The sequence below is a fragment of the Bufo gargarizans genome, chromosome 11 (genome assembly GCF_014858855.1).
Source record: "Bufo gargarizans isolate SCDJY-AF-19 chromosome 11, ASM1485885v1, whole genome shotgun sequence".
NCBI classification, from domain to species: Eukaryota; Metazoa; Chordata; class Amphibia; order Anura; family Bufonidae; genus Bufo; species Bufo gargarizans.
Genome location: NC_058090.1, coordinates 11,484,637 through 11,509,583, shown reverse-complemented (window position 1 = coordinate 11,509,583; position 24,947 = coordinate 11,484,637).

Below are 24,947 nucleotides of genomic sequence, written 5' to 3'. Positions count from 1 at the left end.
TTAGATCTAACACTATCCGAATGCTGATGCAGTCACTGTCTAGTCTGTTGTTGACTGTTTAGGATTGGGCCATCTCTTATATTCTGCCATAAAAATATCAAATCACGTTAATATTAAAGGAGCATTCCCATTCGGACATATATGCCATAACCGTGGGACCATCTTCTATCTCAAGAATGAGACGCTGTCACGCCCTTTAGTGAATGAAGAGGTCGGCATGGCTCTCTCTGTTCTCTGCTCTAGGACTTGGCCGCGTGCGTTTACCTCTCTGTGACAACCCATTCACTACATCCCAAGCTTCATTTGTATCCCTGCAGACATACGCTGTAATTATTTGTATTTACTTACTTTATACTTTAGTGAATTATTACAATTTCGTAAACATTTAATTTTGGAGCTGTTTTCCCTGCAGGCTTTAATGCAGAGAGTAAAATACTTCTTAATATTATGATTTTTTTTTGGTCTTTTTATTAAAAAAAAAAAATTCTGCTGCGTGAACTTTATAGAATTAAAGTTGAAAATTGAATTATAGTAAGGCTCCACGCTCAGACCCTCTGCACAAAGGTGTTATTATCTCACGTTCTGTCTCTAGCAGTGCAGCCAGAAATGACATTGCAAAAGATTGCGGGACCAAAAAATTACATATCACCCTCATTCTATTGGGGAGGGGAAGAGGTCACACAGTCACTTTCCGACCCTTTGTCTAAAGATGCCCATACATCAACAGCTTCAGGCTGAACAGCTATACTTTCCAATTCTCCCATTCACATGAATGCTCTGTCTGGCTGAGCATGGATGTGATTTTAATGGGGACAGGAGAGTAAGAGACGCGGCCAGACAACTTTCCTCATAAAAGGATCGGGCAGTCAAAGTATCGAGCACAATAAAATTCCTCATGCAGGACCCTTCTTACCCCAACCTCATCTGTCAGTAGATAGACCAGAGGTCTACCTATGTATAGGGAGACCTGGTCAAAATCAGTTTTGGCTGGCATGTGATACTGCATTTTCCCTGTTTTCTTTGGCCTTAGTTATTATTGGGGGTTTCTGAAGCTATCAACTGTTCTCTAGACGGACGAAAATAACATTAAAAGATTAAAACAATAAGCGCCGATTGGCAATAGACAAGTTCATCAGTGCTCATTTAAAGGGCCAATGCTCGGTGAATTACGATCATTCATCCCCCATCATTTCGCATATTGTCAGCTGCAGAACCCCAGCTGATAAATGTTGATTTTTAAGTGCCGCATAAAAGATGTGATCACCTGACAAACAAGAAATGTGCTCATTTGTAGGGTGATCGGCAGCAGCTTTACATGAGCCAGTTGTGATGAATGATCGTCCATATGACCCTTGGCTGGTGAAGAAGGATCTTTAATTTCTGTAGCTACCACAATGCAGGGACAGATGGAAGCGGGTATGACTGCAGGATTAGGCCTCATGCACATGACTGCATTTTGCATCTGTGTCCGATCTGCTTTTTTTGTGGCACGTAGACCCATTTATTTCTATGGGTCCGCAAAAAGAAAAAATATGACAGCACATGGATGTCATCTGTGTGCTGTCCGCATGCGTACATCCATTCCGTAAATTACAGAACATGTCCTATTCTTGTCTGTTTTGCAGACGAGAATAGTTAAGTCTAATGATGGGAGTGCGGTTTGTGCGCAGAAGGTGTCCATGGCAGCCTGAAATACAGACACGGTCATGTGCATGAAGCATTAGACTTAGGCTACTTTCACACTTGCGGTAGACTTTTCCAGCATTCTGTTCCAGCAGGGGAACAGCCTGCCGTATCTATGCTACTGCAAGTCCACCGTGCCGCCAGAATGGGGTGGGCCGGAGGTCCGGTCACGGCACAGCAAACATGCCGAGAGGTGGCTGGACAAAAAATGCAGAGTTGTCATGCCCTGTTCGGACGGTCTGCGGAGGTCTGTCAGATTGGCAGCACGTGTCTAATCATTTGTTTTGTTTTGGAATCGTGCTGGATCCGCCTTCCTTCAGGTGCTCTGGGTGGGGTCATTGGCTTAAATTGCTTTCACTCCCAGAGGGCCGTGCGGGTTATAGAATTCAGTCTGGCCTTGGATTCAAGGAAGGAAGGATTTTCTGTTCCAGCTCAGATAAGTTTGGTTTCCGTTTTTGTTATTTGCGGTCTAGACTGTTTGTGTGTCTTCTGCCGCTTCTCCCCTTTCACCATCTCAGGGATTCTAGGATATTTGCAGTCCAGGCACGAGGACACATTATTCCTACCTTCAAGGTCTGAATGTGGGCTTAGCAGCATAGGGAGAGAAGTCAGGGATTTGCTAGGAGGTGACCTTTCCCCAGCATTTCGCCTAGATACTTGTTTATTTGGTTGTCTGTGTATCTGAGATCCAGTCCGCCGTTACAAGAGTGCTGTAGTTTTATTGCAGCCGCCTCTCCGCATGTTTGCCGTGCTGTGGCCGGACTTCCGTCCCACCCCTATTATAGTGAATAGGGCCGCAGCGGACTTCCGGCGGCATGGCGTATTTGCGGTAGTACGGATCCGGCAGGCTGTTCCCCCGGCGAACAACCTGCCGGAAAAGCCTACCGTAAGTGTGAAAGTAGCATTAGGCTGAGTTCACATCAGTGTTCAGCCTTTTCATTCTATAATGAAGCAGGAGAACCGAAAGGACCGAGAGGCGAAGATTTTTGAAGAGGAGACAAAAGTCCTGCATGCACGACTTTTGTCTCTGCTTCAAAAATCTTCCTCTAAGTGGAAACCTTACGGACCCAATTATAGACTATGGGGTCCGTAGGCTCCGTTCAGCTCAGCTATGTGCCGAATCTGTCCATTCCGTTCTCCTGCTCCTAAATGGAGCAGGAGAACGGAAAGGCCGAACGCTGATGTGAACTCATCCTTATTTGTTTGTAATCTGTAACCATGGAGACACACAGGTCTGCATAGGATCTTCGCACACAGAATCAGAAGATACATGATAAAGACTAATTGCAAATCATCTTTATGGCGTATAATTGAGAAAAGTCGTGCGTGTTCAGTTTTCAGCTCCCTGCCCCGTTACAGATATACATGACATTTACCCAATCCATTAAATCCCGGTATTCTGTTTCCCCAAGGCTGCTAAGTGCAGCGGCCCCTCCGTCACTGATGCCGCGGAGTCAGCAGGTTCTGCCATATCATGTCTCTTCTTATGTTGCATTTGTTAGGATTACGTCTCAGTTTAATAATGACCTTCGTGTGCATTTATAAATCTTTTATCTTATGTTTCCCGGTTCCAGCTTCACGTTTGTATATTTGCATTCAGCGAGGTCATGGCGTCAGGCCGTTACAAGGTGTGGACGGCCCTGGGGAGCCTGGGATCAGCTCCATTTCCATTCTCAAACACAAGTATGTAGCCTGCGTCGGCTTCTTATCTACAGAATTCGGAGAACTGTTTGTCTTCTGGATTGACGTAGGATTTAAAGAGTTGCAAAGCTCAAATAAATCCTTAATATGGGTTCAGGAAATGTTAGGGGATGACAAGCAAATATGCAACTCATACAATGAGCAGCCGAACGGCGCATTGTGGTAGAATTTGAACAGCGCAAATCTCGGCTTTGGATCTCTGGCGGTCACATTACATACTCACATTCATTAATACATTGCAGATAGCGAGCCCTGATAAAGCCCTTTGTAAACATATCTGTGCCTTGTAGATAGCTACACACATAATGCATATCTAGGGTGGACTGCATGGTTAGGCAGTTGGTCAGTTCCTAAGGGTCTGACAGTGGAAGGGCTTTAAGTCATCTATGCAGAGAGAGAGAGAGGCGCTGCAGTAGACCCCAGCCTGAAGACATCCATACAGAGGTCATGTTATACTCCATTCACAACTTGTGATGCACAGTCGGTTGGTTGCACAATGGTTGAATGCCTCATATTATAGCAAATACATAATACATGATAAAGCCCCTACATGGCTCCTTGGATCCCTTTTATTTTAATCATCTAGGGGTCTCCCACCAATTAAAATGTTGATATGTTTCTAAATATCAGATATTTTAGGATAGTCAACCCCTTAAAGAGGTTATCCTATGGAAGCAACCCCTGACTTATGCCCTATTAAAATATATTTTTTTTACAAAGATGGGGTCTCCTGCCTGGGACCCATTTCTGAACCAGTGCTGCAAAGGAAGAGCTGATCTTCTGGTGGACCTGGTCCAACTATTGAACACATTTTACAGATTGGGATCCTACTCCTGGTTGGGACCCTACCCCTGCAAGACTGATCATGGTCCAAATGACTACTGGTTACCGTGTAATGCTACAATGTCTACCCTAGATGTGATATACCCAGTGTTGATAGCTGATAGCTGGTCATGAGAGAAGACAGTCATGGGTGATCACTGTATTACTGCAGTAGTATAATATTATCAAAGGCTTGTCTTGGTGAAATATCTCCTGGTGCTGTCCAACAACTGACCAACTGAAGTTACTAGGATTTTAAAACCCAATGTAAGTGCTATGCTTCTTAAAAGGAAGGAGTGATGGGTTGTAACCACCATCCTAGTCTCTTCATAGCCTGGGAGATAGGACAAGAAGGAAAGAGGTCAGCAATTCTCCCACCATATACGTAGCAATTCAGAAGTATGAGTGAAGAAATATATGCACCCATGACTTTCCAAGATTCATGCGATCCTAATGTTATCCATTAGCTCAATAGGTCACAGTCAACAGCAGCTAAAGCTGTCCTCTGGTTAGTAAATGTTTGGGACTCTAAAGCTAGTCTGTGTGCTTGCAGGGTGGGGTTTTTCCAGTGGCCCTCCCATACAACAAGGCAATTGCAACCCAGATTAAGTAGGGGTAATTCAACCATTTCAGATTGCAGAAACAATGGTACAGAGCTTGATGGTTGCAGTTACTTTAGTTACTTTAGGCACCACATTTTACTAGTTTCAATTACTTCACACAATTCACAAATGCTGAATCGGTTCCACTAAGTATCAAGTGATTGCCTCACACAACATAGGTGTCAGCATGTAGAGCTCCTCTTAGTACTTGGCTATTTATTCTGCAGATAGACCTACCTATCAAGGGTTCTGCTCCTATTATCTCCGACTCAAGACCAAGCTGCTTATTTTTGGCAAACCTCATCCCGAATCCAGTAGGCTATACCTAAAGCCCCCAAGCAACCAAACCTGTAGTATAGTTCCTCTCTAGTCCCTGAAAGGCTGATGTATATCATAGCCCTGACTGAACCCAGTTATATCCTTCCAACCTCCAGACTGATGTTTTTCCCACTGTCTCCATAAACTTCTTCTGGAGCTAACCCTATCCAGGCTGGCAATGCTCTTGCCTAGACCAGTTAAGTGGGGGAATGCAGGGTACTTTTAACAACTATCCTCCTCTTCAACCGAACCCAGCCCCACAAATAGTCAGAGCGTTAGCACTCACCTTGGCACCAAACTCATTTCTTCTCCCAGCAGCTACCTATGTGACGGGGCATGAGGGGTGAGTATGCATATCTTCCCCATTAGGTCTATGCTCATCATTAGAGATGAATGAATCGAAGTTGACGAAGTGGAATTCGATCCAAATTTTAGGAAAAATTTGATTCACACTGAATCCGAATTTCCTCTTGCTTCGTGGTAACGAATTGCTGTCCATACACAGCCCTATAAATAGCCTCAGCCATCTTGGATTCAGCCATTTTCCAGCGTAATTAGTGCAGGGAGAGACATCAGCAGACGCTAGGGACAGTGATATAAAAGACTTTAAAACTTTTATTTTGCTGTATAGTAGTTCAGGCAAAGGATAGGGTGGAATTATTCCACAGTATTGAAGCAGAACAGGGTTCAGTAAGGGAGGTTACAGCCTGGATAATAAGAACAATCCTATTACACCTTTCTGCACTGACTGCAAATCCAAATTGCCATTACACAGCTCTGTAATTTCTTGATGATCCAAGCGGACAGGAGTACTCCCCTGTGTCACATGGTCACGCCGCAGGCTTCTGGCTTCATTGGCGTCATGTTTCCAGGGAGCCAGCGTTCTCACGGGACTGCTCCGTGGTCATGTGACCTGGGAGGCGCGATCACGTGACCTCCATTAGGGGCTAAGGAGTCCCCCGGGTTTTGAAGTGTTATAAACCTCTTAAATCGTATAAAAATTTCATGAAAATAGGGATATGATACCTCAGTTTCCTGTAATTCCCAATCCTTATTGTTGTTGATAAAAAATGTTGTTACATATGAGGGGTTTGTTTCTTTGGGGTCACCTTTCAGCCTTAGAACCGGCCACACCCCCCCAGCTGACCTCTGTTTTAGGCGCCCCTTTTTTGCTATGTGTGTGTGTATATAAAACTGCATGTAAGCTTGTTAAGTTAAGCACTGTTTACACCTGAAGAAGAGGAGGTATTCCCCGAAACTCGCTGTGTGAAGTATTTCTGGAAATAATAATAAAGAAACGTTTGATGAGGACTTCTGCTACAGTACTTCTGACTGGTGGGTTCACACCGAAGGATGGCTGGTTCTGTTTCTGTGTAACTTCAATGTCAGCCAGTGGCAGCTCATGCATGACACCTGCCGTTTGCTCAGGCCCTTTGAGGAGGCCACGTTATTTGTCAGTCGCCAGGACTACGGGCTGAACGACGTCATTCTACTGCTTCATGTCCTGGAACAGATGCTGGTAAATCTGGCTGCTCAGGGGACTGTAAACGTGGCGCCTAGATCTCACGGCCACATGAGCCCTGTGGGGGCTGAACTGGAGGAGGAGGAGGACATTGGAGCACAAGCAATGTGTAATGAAATGGGTGGTTTTTCTACACAGGTGACAGGAGAGGAGGCGCAGGAGCAGCCAGAGGAGCTACAGGGGGATGAGGAAGACGAGACAGAGGACCCAGACACACTGTGGCAGTATGCAGTGAAGATGAAGGCAGGGAGTCCCTCCAAAGCACTTGCACAATTGGTCTGATGCATGCTCACTTGCTTTTGTAGTGACAGCCAAATTGTCACCATTCAGCAGAGGGATGACTTCTGGCTCTCCACCTTGTTGGACCCTCGCTACCGGTCCAAAATGGGGGCATTTTTTACACCCGCTGAGAGGGAGGACAAACTGAACTACTATAGAGACATCCTATGTAGTCAGTTGGCCGCTGCCTATCTGTCCCATTGTCCATCCTCTCGCGGGTCTGACCGGGGGGGGCCCTCGGCACTCACGTTCCTCTGCCATGGCTGCTGTGGCAGGGTGGGGGGGTAGGAACAGTACCAGCTCCATCAGCAGAAACTTGAGTCTAGAGTCACTGATAAGCAGCTTTCTTTACCCGCCTAGTGAAGAAACTACTCACCCGCAGCAGGTAGACCTGGAGCAGGACCTGAACCAGCAGGTGGTGGCATACTTGGACAGTACCCTGCCACCCCACATTAAAGATCCGCTGGACTACTGGGCAGCCAAACTAGATTTGTGGCCTCAACTGGCAGAGTTTGCCCTGGAAAAGCTGTCCTGTCCGGCCTAATGCTGCTGCCGCCACCTCCACACTCTGTTATTGTGCCACTCTGTGGCCACCTGATGATGATGCTGATAATGACCGTGTGCGCAAAATGGAGAGTATATATGTTCCCCTCCACACATGCTAGTCATCATTCGGGATATGTGGTTTGCAGTGATGTATTGATTTAATCAAATTAATCTTATCTGATACCAAAAATTACCTCTTTGGTTTGCAATCCCTTATCATTGGTAGAGACAGGTCACTACTGCCCGGGAGGTAAGTGTCCAGCCTTAGAATGCAAAAATTGACCCTGTCATGTCAGGGACAGAAGACTTCAAGTGATGACAATATTATACTGTTTCATTGGAAACTGTTATTGTCAATATAGGCAATAGTATGGTGGCCGGAGAAGGTCTAATGAGGCCTCCATGATCCTAAGTGTAAGTTCTGGAGAAAATTATCTATAAATCATCATTTTGGTTCACACACAATTTGGGTTGGAGCTAAAAATAATTCCCAAGATATTCTGAAAAAATAAAAACACAATTTATTTTACTCTTCGCTTAATTTTCTTTTATTGCCAACTCCAAGGCGTCCAACAACATAATGAACAGAAGGAAAGGCCCCGTCTCGCAGCAGAATGAATTACCGAGCAGTCCGACATGTACATAATCCTTAACGCTGGTGACATTTGGCAAGTTACACATTCATTATAAAGCCATTCATCAATGTGATACTTTATATGAGATGAATTATCCCTACTAGATCACTGTTGCGATAAATTTGCTTCTGGGTTATTTTTATACAGCATTGGACGCATAGTGAGTAGTGCACAGATAGCAATGCATGAAGACGGGATAAAAAAGATCAATACTTAGATGCTAATGGAAACGTTGTGAGATGGAACCTCTGCCCTGAGCTAAGATGTGCAGTGGGAGATAAATGATACAACAGGATTTCATGTAAGAGAATCAGGCAGAGCAGCAGAAAGGTGACCAAATCGATGCGGAGGAATAGCAGTGGAGACAACATGGAAGCGGCGCACAGCATGCTGGGTACACAGGAGGAGCAGAAAGAACAATATAGTCAGGTGGGTTTATTATGAGATCGCATTTGTTTTCCTTTTTGGGGAAAAATAAGTAAATAAATGTAAATATTTGCATTGTGCAACAGATCAGTGTGTGTGGCTCTATTGTGCCAACTAACTGGTTCGCCTAAGGTCGTTATTCTGGTGATCCCCTGGTATTCACCCTTTAGCCCCTGTCTAGAGATCTGGCCTTTGCTGCAGGGAAGCAACCGGACGCCTACCTCCTGGGTTAGTCCGGGTGTAATTCGGAGAGGTCAGGAACTCTGGTACAAGTACAAAAAACTCAGGATACCAAAATGCACCAAAAACGCTCAGGGTACAGTCTGAGCAGTTTCTAAGACTTGACTGCAGATCCAGACCGCACACTTGAAGCACAGATATTGGGAAACACAAGATAAACAATCAAGCAGATTGATAGTGAAGATACGAGGCAGGCAGGCTAGGCGCTTGGCAGGAACGCAGGACGGACAGGGTTAACTTAAACACAGAACTGAAACTGGAAGTGCTGGAGCTCACAGGCAGGGCAAGTAAAAGCTGGGGCAAAGACAGGAACAACTATCACGGTCACTCCCAGGCTAGGTGTTAGAAGGTCGGAGAGGCTGTTTGCACTTGATGTCAGCTGGCAGCCTCTTTTAATTTCACTTTGTTGTTGATGGCAATGACTACACCTCTAGTCAGGTGCAGCATAGTGGTCATTTAAGTCTGGCTGCTCCCTTCACTCCTTGCGGTGTAAAGCTTCCTTTGCAAGTGGAAGTGCTGGTGTGTGTTGTCTCCTCTGGTGTTCCTGCTCTCTGGTCTGAGTCAAGACCCCTGTTCCTCCAGCTTAAGGAATGGGTCGTCTTTGGGCCCTATCACTACCTCAGGGCATTACAGGGTGGTCAGGCTTTGGGTTTCAGTGAATGAACGGTCCTACCACTGATGTCCATTCATTTGGTTAGCAGTCAGGACTGGGGTTAGGATTCATTAGGTGGTGACCGTTTTCCTCTCCCTAGCTTCTAGGCCAGATACCTTCCCAAACCCCACCACCCTCCTTGTGTTTGGTGCGGTGTTCCCTCCCACACCTCGTCATGACAACAACACAAAGATGACATTTGCCCTAAAAGGCTACATGCACACGACAGTGAAAAAAAAACTTCCATTAAAAACGGACACGCTGTCAGTTTTTGATGGCCATTTTTCAAGCATTTGTGCATCCATTTTGTAGTGGTCTGTCCATTTTTAATGGCCGTTTTGCATCTGATTTTCATAGCCGTTAAAAATGGCCATGAAAAATGGATGAATTTCTTTGGCTTTTTATTTATAAAATCCAAACCCTTGCAGTGCCCTCAGTACACATAATGTTCATGATAATGGCCACCAGCAGTAATAATGCCCCCCATAGTGGCCCCCATCTGTAATAATGCCCCTATAGTGGCCCCCGTCTGTAATAATGTCCCCCATAGTGGCCCCCATCTGTAATAATGCCCCCCATAGTGGCCCCCATCTGTAATAATGCCCCCGATAGTGGACCCAGTCTGTAATAATGTCCCCAATAATGCCCACATCTGTAATAATGCTCCCCATAGTGGCCTCCAGGAGTAATATTGCCCCCATAGTGGCCTCCATCTGTAATAATGTCCCTCATAGTGTCCCCCATTTGTTGTAATGTCCCCCATAGTGGCCCCCTCCTGTAATAATGTCCCCATAGTGGCCCCCATCTGCAATAATGTCCCCCATAGTGGTCCCAATTGGTTGTAATGTCCCCCATAGTGGCCCCATCGGCAATAATGTCCCCCATAGTGTCCCCCATCTTTTGTAATGTCCCCCATAGTGTCCCCCATCTTTTGTAATGTCCCTCATAGTGGCCCCCAGGTGCAATGTTCAGTTAGAAAAAATAAAATAAAAATACTCACCTCATCCACTTGCACGTCCATCGGAGATGGTAGGTGGTAGAGGCCTCATGGAAGTTTATGATGGGCAACAAATAGACTAGAACAGGGATCAGCAACCTTCGGCAATCCAGCTGTTGTGAAACTACAACTCCCAGCATGCTTCATTAATTTCTATGTGAGTTCTTAGAAGAGCACAGCAAGTATGCATGCTGGGAGTTGTAGTTTCACAACAGCTGAAGTGCAGGCGGTTGCCGACCCCTGGACTAGAGTAATGAGTGCATTCTAGATAATGGAGAAATTATTCTACTTCCTCAGTAGCATCAAACCACTTAACAGTGAGGAATAGAGCTGGTAAATGGAAAGAATCTCATAATATTCCCATTGCAAGAACTGATGGCAAGTTAATGTACAAATGCTTAAAAAGTCAACGTAATCCCAAAGGTTTGCCTGTCTATAATTACAGCTACTGTGCATCAACTGTGCATGCGCTGTGACTGCGCTGTTCTGGCTTCAATAATAGTTTGGCAGATGTAGCAGAACTGAGTTTGTGATGTGGTCTGAGGCACAATTGACATCAGCACTGGTTATCTTCATCCCTAAACCTTAAAGAGTTATCAGGATGCACAAAAGACACCTCTGTAAGAAGCTACAAGGTTGGATATTGGTGGAAGTAATCCATCTGCATGAAAAATAGATGGTCTGGGCCGGGAGGCGATTAGTAGAAAAGTAACCAACGATATCTTATTTCTGGTCTCCTGCTATGAGAATACGGGATGTCATGAAGGTGATATATTGAACAGAAATAATAATATTAATAATAATAATGATAATACCTATGGATAAAACAAATCATATTTCGTGTTATCCTCTACTGCATTGGAATTTTTTTTATCCATTGTGTTTCTCCATTTATTATAGATTTTTTCCCCCCAAAGTCAATGGAAAACAATAAAAAGAAAAAAAAAAGATAAAACCTTAACAATGCATCGCTGCTGGTGGAACACGGAATATACTAAACATCAAAACACACAAAAAAAGCAAATCTCTACAGAATGTGAATATCTCACGCCAGCTCTGATCACAGCGTCCCCTGTGTTATAATATTGCTTGTGAAAAGATAATAACGTTCAGCTGATATTTGTCCTCTTTTTCTCATTTAGCATTAGGTGCTTTACATGTAAAAGAATTTGATGTAACCAATTGTAAAGGAATATTTGATATAAGGAAACATAGATGAAAAAATAGAGCGATAGATGATAGAGGAATAGATGATAGAGGGATAGATAGAGGGATAGATAATAGAGAGATAGATAATAGAGGGATAGATGGTAGAGGGATAGATGGTAGAGGGATAGATGGTAGAGGGATAGATGGTAGAGGGATAGATGATAGAGGGATAGATAGAGGGATAGATAATAGAGAGATAGATAATAGAGGGATAGATGGTAGAGGGATAGATGGTAGAGGGATAGATGGTAGAGGGATAGATGGTAGAGGGATAGATGATAGAGGGATAGATGATAGAGGGATAGATGGTAGAGGGATAGATGGTAGAGGGATAGATGATAGAGGGATAGATGATAGAGGGATAGATGGTAGAGGGATAGATGGTAGAAGGATAGATGGTAGAGGGATAGATGGTAGAGGGATAGATGGTAGAAGGATAGATGGTAGAGGGATAGATGGTAGAGGGATAGATGGTAGAGGGATAGATAGAGGGATAGATAATAGAGGGATAGATGATAGAGGGATATATAGAGGGATAGATAGAGGGATAGATAGAGGGAGAGATAATAGAGGGATAGATGATAGAGGGATAGATGATAGAGGGATAGGCGTCTCTCATGCAAGAATACTTACAGTCCGTATATGGTGCGTATCGGAATCCGCACATTATAGTCTATGGGAATGCATCAAAAATGCATGTAAATCCAGATGAATTACTGATTCAGCACTGATGGCCGTCTGGATGTTATAATCTGTGCATATTGAGGAGGCAAAGTGCACACAGATCTTCATGAGCTCATGGAAAAGCAGTGATAGATAGATAGATAGATAGATAGATAGATAGATAGATAGATAGATAATAGATAGAAAGAGATATAGAGGGATAGATAGATAGATAGATAGATAGATACAGTAGAAAGGAGAATAGATAGATAATGGATAGAAAGAAAGACATAGATAGAAAGATAGATAGATACATAGTAACATAGTACATACGGCCAAAAAAAGACATTTGTCCATCCAGTTCGGCCTGTTATCCTGCAAGTTGATCCAGAGGAAGGCAAAAAAAAAAACCTGTGAGATAGAAGCCAATTTCCCACTTTAGGGGAATGAATAATTCCTTCCCGACTCCAATCAGGCATCAGACTAACTCCCTGGATCAGCGACCCCTCTCTAGTAGCTATAGCCTGTAATATTATTACACTCCAGAAATACATCCAGGCCCCTCTTGAATTCCTTTATTGTACTCCCCATCACCACCTCCTCAGGCAGAGAGCTCCATAGTCTCACCGCTCTTACCGTAAAGAATCCTCTTCTATGTTTGTGTACAAACCTTCTTTCCTCCAGACGCAGAGGATGTCCCCTCGTCACAGTCACAGTCCTGGGGATGAATAGATGATGGGAGTGATCTCTGTACTGACACCTGATATATTTATACATAGTTATTAGATCTCCCCTCAGTCGTCTTTTTTCTAAAGTCAATAACACTAATGTTGATAATCTTTCAGGGTCCTGTAGTTGCCCCATTCCAGTTATTACTATAGTTGCCCTCCTCTGAACCCTCTCCAGCTCTGCTATGTCTGCCTTGTTCACAGGAGCCCAGAACTGTACACAGTCCTCCATGTGTGGTCTGACCAGTGATTTGTAAAGTGGTAGGACTATGTTCTCATCACGGGCATCTATGCCCCTTCTGATGCAACCCATTATCTTATTGGCCTTGGCAGCAGCTGCCTGACACTGGTTTTTGCAGCTAATTTGCTGTTTATTAAAATTCCTGGGTCCTTTTCCATGTCAGTGTTACTCAGTGTTTTATCATTTAGTATGTACGGATGACTTGCATTATTCCTTCCCATGTGCATAACCTTACATTTGTCAGTGTTAAACCTCATCTGCCACTTATCTGCCCAAGCCTCCAGTCTATCCAGATCCCTCTGTAGTAGTATACTGTCCTCTGTAGTATATACACAGTATACTGTCCTCTGTAGTATATATATACAGTATACTGTCCTCTTCCGTGTTAATTACTTTACACAGTTTAGTGTCATCTGCAAACATTTATATTTTACTGTGCAAGCCTTCTACAAGATCATTAATAAATATATTGAAGAGAATAGGTCCCAGTACTGACCCCTGTGGTACCCCACTAGTGACAGTGACCCAATCTGAGTGTGTACCGTTAATAACCACCCTCTGTTTTCTATCTCTCAGCCAGTTACTTACCCACATACAGACGTTTTCCCCCAGTCCGAGCATTCTCATTTTATATACTAACCTTTTATGTGGTACAGTGTCAAATGCTTTGGAGAAGTCCAGATATACGACATCCATTGATTCAACGCTGTCAAGTCTAGAACTTACCTCCTCATAGAAACTGATTAAATTAGTTTGGCATGACTGATCCCTCAAGAAGCCATGCTGATATGGCGTTATTTGCTTATTTCCGTTGAGATGCTCTAACATAGCATCTCTTAGAAAACCTTCAAACAGTTTACCCACAACAGATGTTAAACTTACCGGCCTATAGTTTCCAGGCTCTGTTTTTGGACCCTTTTTGAATATTGGCACAACATTTGCCATGCGCCAATGCTGTGGGACATTCCCTGTCAGTATAGAGTCTGCAAATATCAGAAATATAGATCAGATAGATAGATAGGTAGATAGATAGATGTACAGATAGATAGTACTAGATAGATAGAATGTTGCTTATTACTATTTTACATGCATTGAAAGGTGCAATAAAAAACTGGTTGCAAAAATGGACATTCCCTTTAAACATTATATGACACAGCTGGTGTCTGTTATTGGGAGTAGCCATCTCATCTCCCTCAGCATGTGCAGACACTGAACAAGCAGCAGTGACATGGAAGTAAGAGTAAACATGCAGATTTAGAGAAGATAAGTAACCTCAGATGAAGCAAAACTCTTGCAAATATAGTTAATAGACCTGAATGCCAAACTCAGCTCTGCTTCATCTTCCTTCACTTTGCCTTAATACATTTTTAGTTCATATTTTATTTTACATTAGGTTCATTATTTTCTCCAATCTGCGTTTCTTTCCATCATATTATTTCTCGTCGTTTTCTCTCATCTTCTAGCATTCATTAGATTTTGCTTTTCTAGCGTGACTTTTTGACTGTGATCACTAATGAGTCCTGAGATACGTGAACCGTACGACAATTATATTAATCACTCGGCAGAACCGCACTATCGAAAGCACTTCAGTTTGTTTAAACAAAACCGTTTCCTCAGGCGCAGCGTAAAATAAAAACATCTTGACACAGATAAATGGAGAGAGTCGGGACACTCTTCTCTCACTCATATTAATTAAGGCAAAATGGGTTTTATGACCAACACTTGAGGAGTAAACTTTTATCCAAAAATACAGTATGTGCTCAAAACAAGTGCAGAGTAACCTAAAAACAACAAAGATCAGTCTAAAGGGAAGGTATTAATAACAACGAACGAAAAGTAAAAAATCTTGTTTCTAATCCTTTAAAAACCCTTAGGTTTTCCTAAACTTCTACTAACTCTAACCCACCACTAACTAGAACCTTCTATTAACCATCCACAGTATTAACTGTAACATTTTAATAACCCTAACTCTCCACTAATGCTTCTATAACCTTAAGTCTCCACTAACTCTTTTCTTACTCTAACTTTCTAATAAGCCTAACTCTCAATTAACCCTACTCTAACCTTACCTTTGTTCTAACCCTAATACTGTGTTATTCCTTCTGTTACCTTAACTTTCTGTTCATGCTATCTCCACTAACTCTACTCTAACCTTAACTTTCTAGTAACCTTAACTCTCCACTAACTCTAACCCATGTTTTCTAGTAACTTTACCACTTTACTAACGCTACTCTAACCCTATTTTTGTAAACCTATCTCTCCACTATCCCCTCTCTAAACCTAACTTTCTAATATGCCTCATAGGCCTAATATCTTAAAACTTCCTTTTCTGTACATGTAACTTTCCAGCAGTCATCTAATTATCATCACAGACAGGATTACAACTATATATATATATATATATATATAGATACAGTTGTGTTCAAAATAATAGCAGTCAGACATCACTAACCTGATCAATCACTGATTTTGGTAGAAATTATATTTCTACATGGCAAAAAATTTACTAGCAGGTGTAGTACAGCAGGGCCCCCATTGAACAACTGTTAGAAGAGGTCTTGAGCGCCACAGCCTCGGCCTGTGACATCTTTGTACATCGGTCACATGGCCTAGTGGCAGCTCAGCCCCATTCAAGTCAATAAGGGTGAGCTGCAATACCAATCACTGCCACTATACAATGTACAGCGCTGTGCTTGGAAAACTGCTGGGAGCCTGCATTGCTCACCAGAGCTTTAGTGAGTGCAGCAGCATCTTGAAACAGCTGATTGGTGGGAGACTTGGACCCCCGCTGATGGGATAATGATGATGTATCCTGAGGATAAATCATCATTATCTTTTCCAGGAAAAGCTATTAAAAGGAATTTTCCTATGATTATTGAACAAAAAATTAAAACCAGACATCATACAGAACATGACAATCTATTTATAACACAGCTAGTGTGTCTTTTCTGCTACACTTCTCTCCCTATCACAGCTCAGGGGTGTGTCTTTTCTGTTACACTTCTCTCCCTATCACAGCTCAGGGGGTGTGTCTTTTCTCGTGGGATGTATCCTTTCTGCTGCAGTTCTCTCCTTGTAACTGTCTGAGCTTCTGACAGTAGAACTGAGCATGTGCGACCACTTCTGTAGGTGGACAGCAAAATAAGGAAAAGAACAAACTGCAGGTGGCACTACACAGATACATTTTATAGAATAGCTCAGTTTGATGTCATTACAAAAGTATTCAGATTCAGGCGCTGGTTTGAAAAGTGAAGAATATTGTTCACGGCTCAACCGCTTTAATGTAAAAACTTGAATTAAACAATAGGTTGTTTTCTGATCACACATTCCCTTTAAATAGACTTTGATTTCCTACTTGTTTGTGTGACTCTATTCATGTAGCTCCAATTAGGACTTGTCTAGACGTTTGTCAGACCTCTTCAACCTGGACTTAATAGTGTTAGAAATTGGATATTTAATAAGAGTCTGTTGACCTGTAGCCATGAATGACCCGCTGTCTCATGGTACCAGTCCTCCAGCTTCACAGGACCATGACATTTATGTATGTCTATTGTTACATTTTCTAAAGCTGAAAATACCTTTGCCTGTAAGAATCAATTCAAGATGCCCCAAAATAGATGAAGAAAATTTTCTCAGGGTTCCTCTTAGAAAAATGTTCAGTAAATATTATTTAAATACTGTAATACCTTTCAGATTTTTAATAGCTTTTTTTTTTTTTACTTTTTTGGTGGTAGGTTACTCTAGGATGGATGGAACATGAATTCCCAACAGCTCTGTGCTATTGGGCCATAGGCATTCCATGTGCTATCATGTACTGCCCTATGACACCATATCATGGAGGTATTCAGCCCCTGAACGAATACCTGTCCTAGAAGATAGAGACTAGACCCACAGACTGGTATGAGTTGGCTTTGTAAAGGTCGGAGCTTCTATAGGGCTATAATACGACTGTGTGAATGAGCCCTTAAAGGAACACTCCAGACAAAACAAATAGATGGTGGGTTGCTTAGAGCAGGCATGCTCAACCTGTGGCCCTCCAGCTGTTGTAAAACTACAACTCCCACAATGCCCTGCTGTAGGCTGTTCGGGCATGCTGGGAGTTGTAGTTTTGCAACAGCTGGAGGGCCGCAGGTTGAGCATGCCTGGCTTAGAGCATGGCCTCAGGGGAGGTTCATGACACAAAGGTTTTGTCTTTGGTGTTTGTTGGATCTTTGTGTCATGCTCCACCTCCTCAGAACCTGCATTAGGTATTGACTGTGATGCTCCTTTAAGCTCATGCACATGGTTGTATTACAGCTTTGTGCAAGCTCCAAATGTTCCTTTTATGTAGGGTAAGGTCATGTTGTTAAAGCGGATTTCTCACAAAGACCACCATGATAGGGGATAAGTGTCTGATCGCTGAAGTTTTGATTGATGGGACCCCCAAGGATCACAGAGTCCTATATGAATGGAGAGGAAGAGCACATGTGTGACCACCACTACAGTCACTTCTATGAAGACCTCTGTTCTTGTGATCACTGAGGATTCCAAAAGTCAGACCTTCAATCATTAGACACATCTTCTAACCTTCTATACATTTAAAGATGTAAAAAAAATAAAAAAACGGACATCATACTGTATGTACTTGACAATATCTTTCTGACAAAGCTAGATCCAGTCCCTCACATAGATCCAGACATCCCCACTTTCATTGCCCCAACTATTCGTCTAGATTTCCCTTAGGCTGGCAGCTCAGGGGCGTATTCTTTTTCAGGGGGTGTGCCAACCCTCAGTGGGCATGTACTTTCTGCTGCAGGTCTCTCCCTATCATAGTTCAAGGGGCTTGTCCTATCTCAAGGTTGTGTCCTTTCTGCTGAAGCTCTCTCCCTATCCTTCATCAGGGATATTGTGTCCTTTCTACTGTATCTCAGGGGAGTATGTCCTTTCTCAGGAGCATGTCCTTTTCAGCGGGGGTGTCCTTTCTGCTGCAACTCTTTCCTTATTACAGCTGTCCTTTCCTCAGGGGGAATGTCCTTTCTCCTTCAGCTCTCTCCCTGTAACTGCTACAGGAAATATGGCTGTTGGACATGTGCGACCACCTCAGTAGGTGGACGTGCACATTAATATACAGATTAAACACCAGGGGGGCATTATTATAAGGAAGTAAAGAGAATATCTCACAACAAAAACTTTTTTATTACAGTAAGTAAATTACAAAATTAACTAGTTCATGTTAAAATAACATTTAATGGTGGCACAGGCACTACCCCTTTAACATGCAAAAATCTGCTCAACCTGTGCTTGAAAAAATGGACCTTGGACTTTTCTGTTCATAATACCCAGTGGGCACGTCTCCTGTTGATTCCTAAGACTGTACCCATTGAGCGTAACTTGTTTTCGGTGCGGTTCTGTTAGTATAAGGCAGAGCTATCGCCTGTTGTTTATATCCCACCTTTAGAAGATATATTAGGTCAACTCAGCTCAGAGCACTTTATGTGATTCATTCCGTACCCCACCTGTCCATTTCCTTGTTGTATTGGAGACGTTTGACATTAAGTAGCATAAAGAATATAGAATCTAAGAGATCCTTCAGGAGAGTTTAACAATCTCCTGCGTCCTCCGCACTGATTTTCTCTCCTGCTCCTTATTTCTTCTTTCTTCTACATTCATCTTTTACTTTTATATCTATATCTATCTATCTATCTATATATATATATTTTTTTGAAAGGTTGATAGGAAAAGGATGAGAACTCCGAGGTATTTGTGCTGGAGCAGGACAGAGCTTTAGGAGTAATACTAAGAACATTTCATCATATAAAACCATTTAAAGAGAAAAGAAATAATAAAAAACATATTTTTTTCTACTTCAGTGGAAGATAGTATTATATTGTTTAGTTAAAAGTGAAAGAAGACCTCTAGGGAAGGAAAAAGTTATAAAACATAAGTTGTAGATATGGCAAAATAATAGGTCTAGGTTTTCATCAATGATCCTTTCCTTGAGGTTTTCACTTTGCTTTGACTTTCCAGTAGTCATTAGTGTTGATCAAGCATGCTCGGCACATAGCGGTGTTTGGCCGAATACCGCGTGTGCTCGAGCGGGATGCTCAAGTTTACTCCCTGCATGTTTGTTGGCTTCTACGCAGCCAATAAACGTGCAGGTAAGTACTGCCATCACTGTAGCCATGTTGGTTACTGGCATTGCAGTGATTGGCTGGCCGGAAAAAAGCACCCGATGACACGTGGTTCGGCTCAGTCTTAGTCAGGGAGAGCTGTGCTGAAGAAGAGACAGATAGTGTAGAGAATTCAATTTTCTTTTTTTTCTAGGCAGGTTTGGTATTAGAGACCCAAAAGTCAGTTTAAGGACTATTGTTGTATCTGGCAGCAATATATATTTTTAGCGCAACCTGCGCTAAATAGCTTGCAATTGTCTGGCCGCTGCAGAGTTGCCTCTACTACAGAGGGTAGTACCCATAGCAGGTTTATTCTATCTGTTCAGCATGGATGGGCTGAAGAGGAGGAAGAGGATGAGGAGATTGAGAGTCATCCTCCTGATGAGGACAGCGAAGTCTTGTCTGTTGGGACACATGGCTGACTTTATGTTATGCTACCTTTCCCGTGACCCTCACGTCATTTTGGCTAACACCGATTACTGGTTGTTCACCCTTCTCGACCCCCACTACAAAGAGTACTTTTCATCTCTCATTCCTGTGGTGGAGAGGACTAGCAAAATGGTGCAATACCAGAAGGTTCTTGTGGAAAAATTGCTCCAAAAATTTCCAGCTGACAACGCTGGCTGCAGAGTATGTAATTCCTTGGGCAACCGAGAAGGGGAGATAAGGGGAACACACAGCAGTTCCAACAGAGGGAAGGAGTACGTAGCAGACCATGTCACGTCCTTAATGAACCCTCTGTGCCGTGCAACTATTGGGTGTCGAAGCTGGACACGTGGCACGAACTGGCGCTCTACGCCTTGGAGGTGCTGGCCTGCCCTGCCTCTAGCGTTTTGTTAGAGCGTGTATTTAGTGCTGCTGGGGGCATAATAACTGATAAGCGCATCCGCCTGTCAACTAAAAATGCTGACCGGTTGACTCTTATCAAAATGAACAAGGCCTAGATTTCCCCTGACTTTTCTACTCCACCATAGGAAAGCGGCTGAACATAAAGGCACTATAAATGTGGCATTTATGGTGTATTGAATACACTGTATTCCCATGCACCCCTTCCACAAAAAATGGTATATGGTCCAATCTTCTTTTTCTCGTCCTCTTCCTCCATAATATCAACATGCTTATTAGGCTGCCCTCGCTCCTAATGATTTAGAGGGGCAGCCCAGCAGCAGGCCCTCAACCATAATTTGTTCGATGGTCAGTTCAGCAGCAGGCACTCGCCCCTAATGTTTTAGCTGGTCAACTCGGCAGCAGGCCCTTGCCCATAAAGTTTTAGATGGTCAGCTCAGCAGCAGGCCCTCACAAATAATGTTTTAGATGGTCAGCTCAGCAGCAGGCCCTTGCCCATAGTGTTTTAGATGGTCAGCTCTGCAGCAGGCCCTCACCCATAATGTTTTACATGGTCAGCTCGGCAGCAGGTCCTTGCCCATAATGTTTTAGATGGTCAGCTCAGCAGCCCCTAATGTTTTAGATGGTTAGCTCAGCAGCAGGCCCTCGCCCCTAATGTTTTAGATGGTCAGATCAGCAGCAGGCACTTGCCCCTAATGTTTTAGAGAGTCAGCTCGGCAGCAGATCCTCACCACTAATGGTTTAGATGGTCAGCTCAGCAGCAGGCCCTCGCACATAATGTTTTAGATGGTCAGATCAGCAGAAGACCCTCACCCCTAATGTTTTAGATGGTAGGATCAGCAGCAGGCACTTGCCCCTAATGTTTTAGAGGGTCACCAGCAGGCCCTCGCACATAATGTTTTAGATGGTCAGTTCGGCAGTTGGCCCTTGTCCATAAAGTTTTAGATGGTCAGCTCGGCAGCAGGCCCTCGCAAATAATGTTTTAGATGGTCAGCTCAGCAGCAGGCCCTTGCCCATAGTGTTTTAGATGGTCAGCTCGGCAGCAGGCCCTCGCCCATAATGTTTTACATGGTCAGCTCGGCAGCAGGTCCTTGCCCATAATGTTTTAGATGGTCAGCTCAGCAGCCCCTAATGCTTTAGATGGTCAGCTCAGCAGCAGGCCCTCGCCCTTAATGTTTTAGATGGTCAGCTCAGCAGCAGGAACTTGCCCCTAATGTTTTAGAGAGTCAGCTCGGCAGCAGATCCTCACCACTAATGTTTTAGATGGTCAGCTCAGCAGCAGGCCCTCGCCCATAATGTTTTAGATGGTCAGATCAGCAGAAGACCCTCACCCCTAATGTTTTAGATGGTAGGATCAGCAGCAGGCCCTTGCCCCTAATGTTTTAGAGCAGGGATGGCCAACCTGTGGCTCTCCAGCTGTTGTTGTAAAACTACAACTCCCACCATGCTTTGCTGTAGACTGATAGCTATAGGCAGTGTGGGCATGCTGGGAGTTGTAGTTTTGCAACAGCTGGAGAGCCTCAGGTTGGCCATCCCTGTTTTAGAGGGTCACCAGCAGGCCCTTGCTCCTAATGTTTTTGAGGGTCACCAGCAGGCCATCAATCATCATTTTTAAAGGGTGTATGATGTCTTCCTTTATGTGTAATAAAGGGTGTATTGGAGTGCCGGTTCCTTGTAATTTTTGGCAGCCCTTCCACTTAGTGCATAGGCTTTATGAGTGTAGGAGTCCCACTACCTGAACAATTGTACCACAATGTGAATGAGGTCCTCCTTTATATGATATACAGGTTGTATCAGAGTGCCTCTTCCTTGTAAATTTTGGCGGACCCATTCATTCTTATAAGCCAGCACGATGTGGTGCCCAGACACGAAATTGCGGATCCGCACTTCCGGGCCCGCACCTCCGGTCCGCAAAAAAATAAACATATTCTATTCTTGTCCGTAATTGCGGACAAGAACAGGCATATTCTATTAGTGCCGGCAATGTGCGGTCCGCAAAATGTGGAGCGCACATTGCCGCTTTCTGTGTTTTGTGGATCCGCGGCTCCGTGGATCCACAAAACACGTTGCGGATGTGTGAATGGAGCCTAAGATGGTCAGATCAGCAGCAGGCCCTCGCCCCTAATGTTTTAGATGGTCAGATCAGCTTCAGATCCTCACCGCTAATGTTTTAGATGGTCAGATCAGCAGCAGACCCTCGGCCCTAATGATTTAGATGGTCAGCTCAGCAGGTCCTTGCTCCAATAGTTTTTGATGTCCTCCTTTATGTGTAATAAAGGGTGTATTGGAGTGCCGGTTCCTTGTAATTTTTGGCAGCCCTTTCCCATAGTGCATAGGCTTTATGAATGTAGGAGTCCCACTGCCTGAACAATTGTACCACAATGTGAATGAGGCCCTCCATTATGTGATATACAGGTTGTATCGGAGTGCCTCTTCCTTGTAATTTTTGGCAGCACTTGCACTTTATATACAAGTATATACAGGAAAGAATGTTTCCTAACAATTTGTCCTCTAAAATCGATTTTATCTTCGGTTTGTGGCGTATTATTGTCAGTCTGTAAAAGTGGCGCACTACTCGGACAACATGGTTCCCAGCAGCGACCTGGGAGTCTAAGATGCATCCAGACATTATGGCCCCCCCCCCCCCCCATGCTGTTCCTGAACCATTTCAGTGGTGTTTCCATTAATTTCTGACCTTTTCACGTGAACCAGACACCCTCCCCTCTTCAGAGCAGGGGGTGCCTGGTTTAATGCTCGGGTTCTCCCGTTGACTTCATTTGTGCTCGGGTGGCAGAATTAAAATGACAGATAACACCTCTGTATAAATAGCACAGGATTTGACGTTCACAATAAGTGATATCACAGCTTATCTCCTCTCTCCTGATGTCTGAATAATGTAGTCTTCAACAAATATATTGAAATGGACCCATCAGCAGTCACTAGGATTCATCATAAGCTTTTGGTTATAATGGAAGCCATGAGGCAAGTGTGAACAGAACCTAAAAAGTAATATGGACAGAAGATAACCTAAAGGAACAACCCCCACAAGCAGCTATCCTGTTTAAGGAACATGCAGCAGTCCATATCTCTGCTTTCTGGACCTTTGTGAGATTGACTTGGGTTGAAAAAAGATTGGGTTTTACTATACTCAACCCGGATGTTTTTTGAAGGAGAAGGTGCATTTTACAAGTAATAACTTCACACTTCCTATCTCTTGCATTAGGTCAAGGTTTTCCAACCAAGGCACTTGATCAGAGGTTCATGACCTGACAATTTTATTTTAAGATTAGCAAAATAATTTCAGCCTGCACCGGGATGCTTGGCATGGGGGAAAGAACATTTTTTATCTAGAATATAGGAAAATTTTAAATTTTACCTGCGCCTACCCAAAGTTCTAAAATGTATGAATTGACGTTGAGATTCACTAAGAGTGTAAAAATGTTTTGGAGGTTATAATAGTAGTAAAAAAATGTTTGGACCATATGCTCTAAGGAAGGGTTTGATAGGGCTTCAAGTAAAATAACCTCCTCTGAACAAGTCTTTCATATAGGTCCTGGTGATGGACCTTCCAAGGCTGGCATTGATCAAAGTTGGTTTAATGAAGAATAAAATGCAAAGTAGGGATTTTCATTCTTCTTCTTTGAAATGTAATACTAGATATGCAGATTAGACAAAATTCAGCAAAACCTGCTGATTTTGTCAGGACCTACTGGCCATTTAATAGTATGAGTATGAAGCCCTCTTGACTCTTGCCAGTTTGGGAAGATGTCGGGGGAGATAAGGATCAGGCATGTAAGATTTCAAATGCCTGAACCTTTTGATCTCAGAGATCCGTTCAGGATGTACACATGTTCAATTGTGCCTGGTTCAAGTTCAATTACGCTCTAGGCTGTTTATGAAAGTCCCATAACAGTGAATGGAGAGCACATTGTGCATTCGCCACTATGGGACTTCTGGAATTAGCCAAGCCAGGGCTATGCTATTTTTGAACTCCCATAGCAGTGATAGGAACAGTGGAGGTACATGCGTGGATACTCTCTATTCACTTCAGAGGCCTCGTTCTAGAGATTGGAGTGGTTCCCAGAGGTGGGACCCACACTTATCTGACATTGATGGCGCATCCTAGTGATATGCCATCAATATCTGAGATGAGACAAGCCCTTAACTCTTTCAGGTCCAGACGTGTTTTTATTTTGCGTTTTCGTTTTGCGCTCCCTGCCTTCCCAGAGCCATAACTTTTTTATTTGTCTGTTCACATAGTCATATGAGGGCTTTTTTTTGGCGGGACAAGTTGTACTTTTCAACACCACCATTTAATGTTGCATATGATGTAGTCGGAAGCGGGCCAAAAATTCCAAATGGGGTGAAATTGCAAAAAAAAAAGCAATACCACCAAGTTTTACAGGTTTTTAATTTACGATGTTCAATGTAAGATAAAACTGACCGGTTACTTTTATTCTATGTGTCAGTACAAATCCGGCAATATCTTATATGTATCGTTTTTCTTGTTTTGATAGTGATAAAAAAAATTCAAAGTGGGAAAAAAATCTGTTTAATTTTTTTGTCTCCATATTTTGACTCCTATAACTTTTTTTTTAATTATGTGTACGGAGTTGTATGGGGGCAAATTTTTGACGGGACGATCTGAACTTTTCATTTATACCATTGTGGGGTGTGTTTGACTTTTT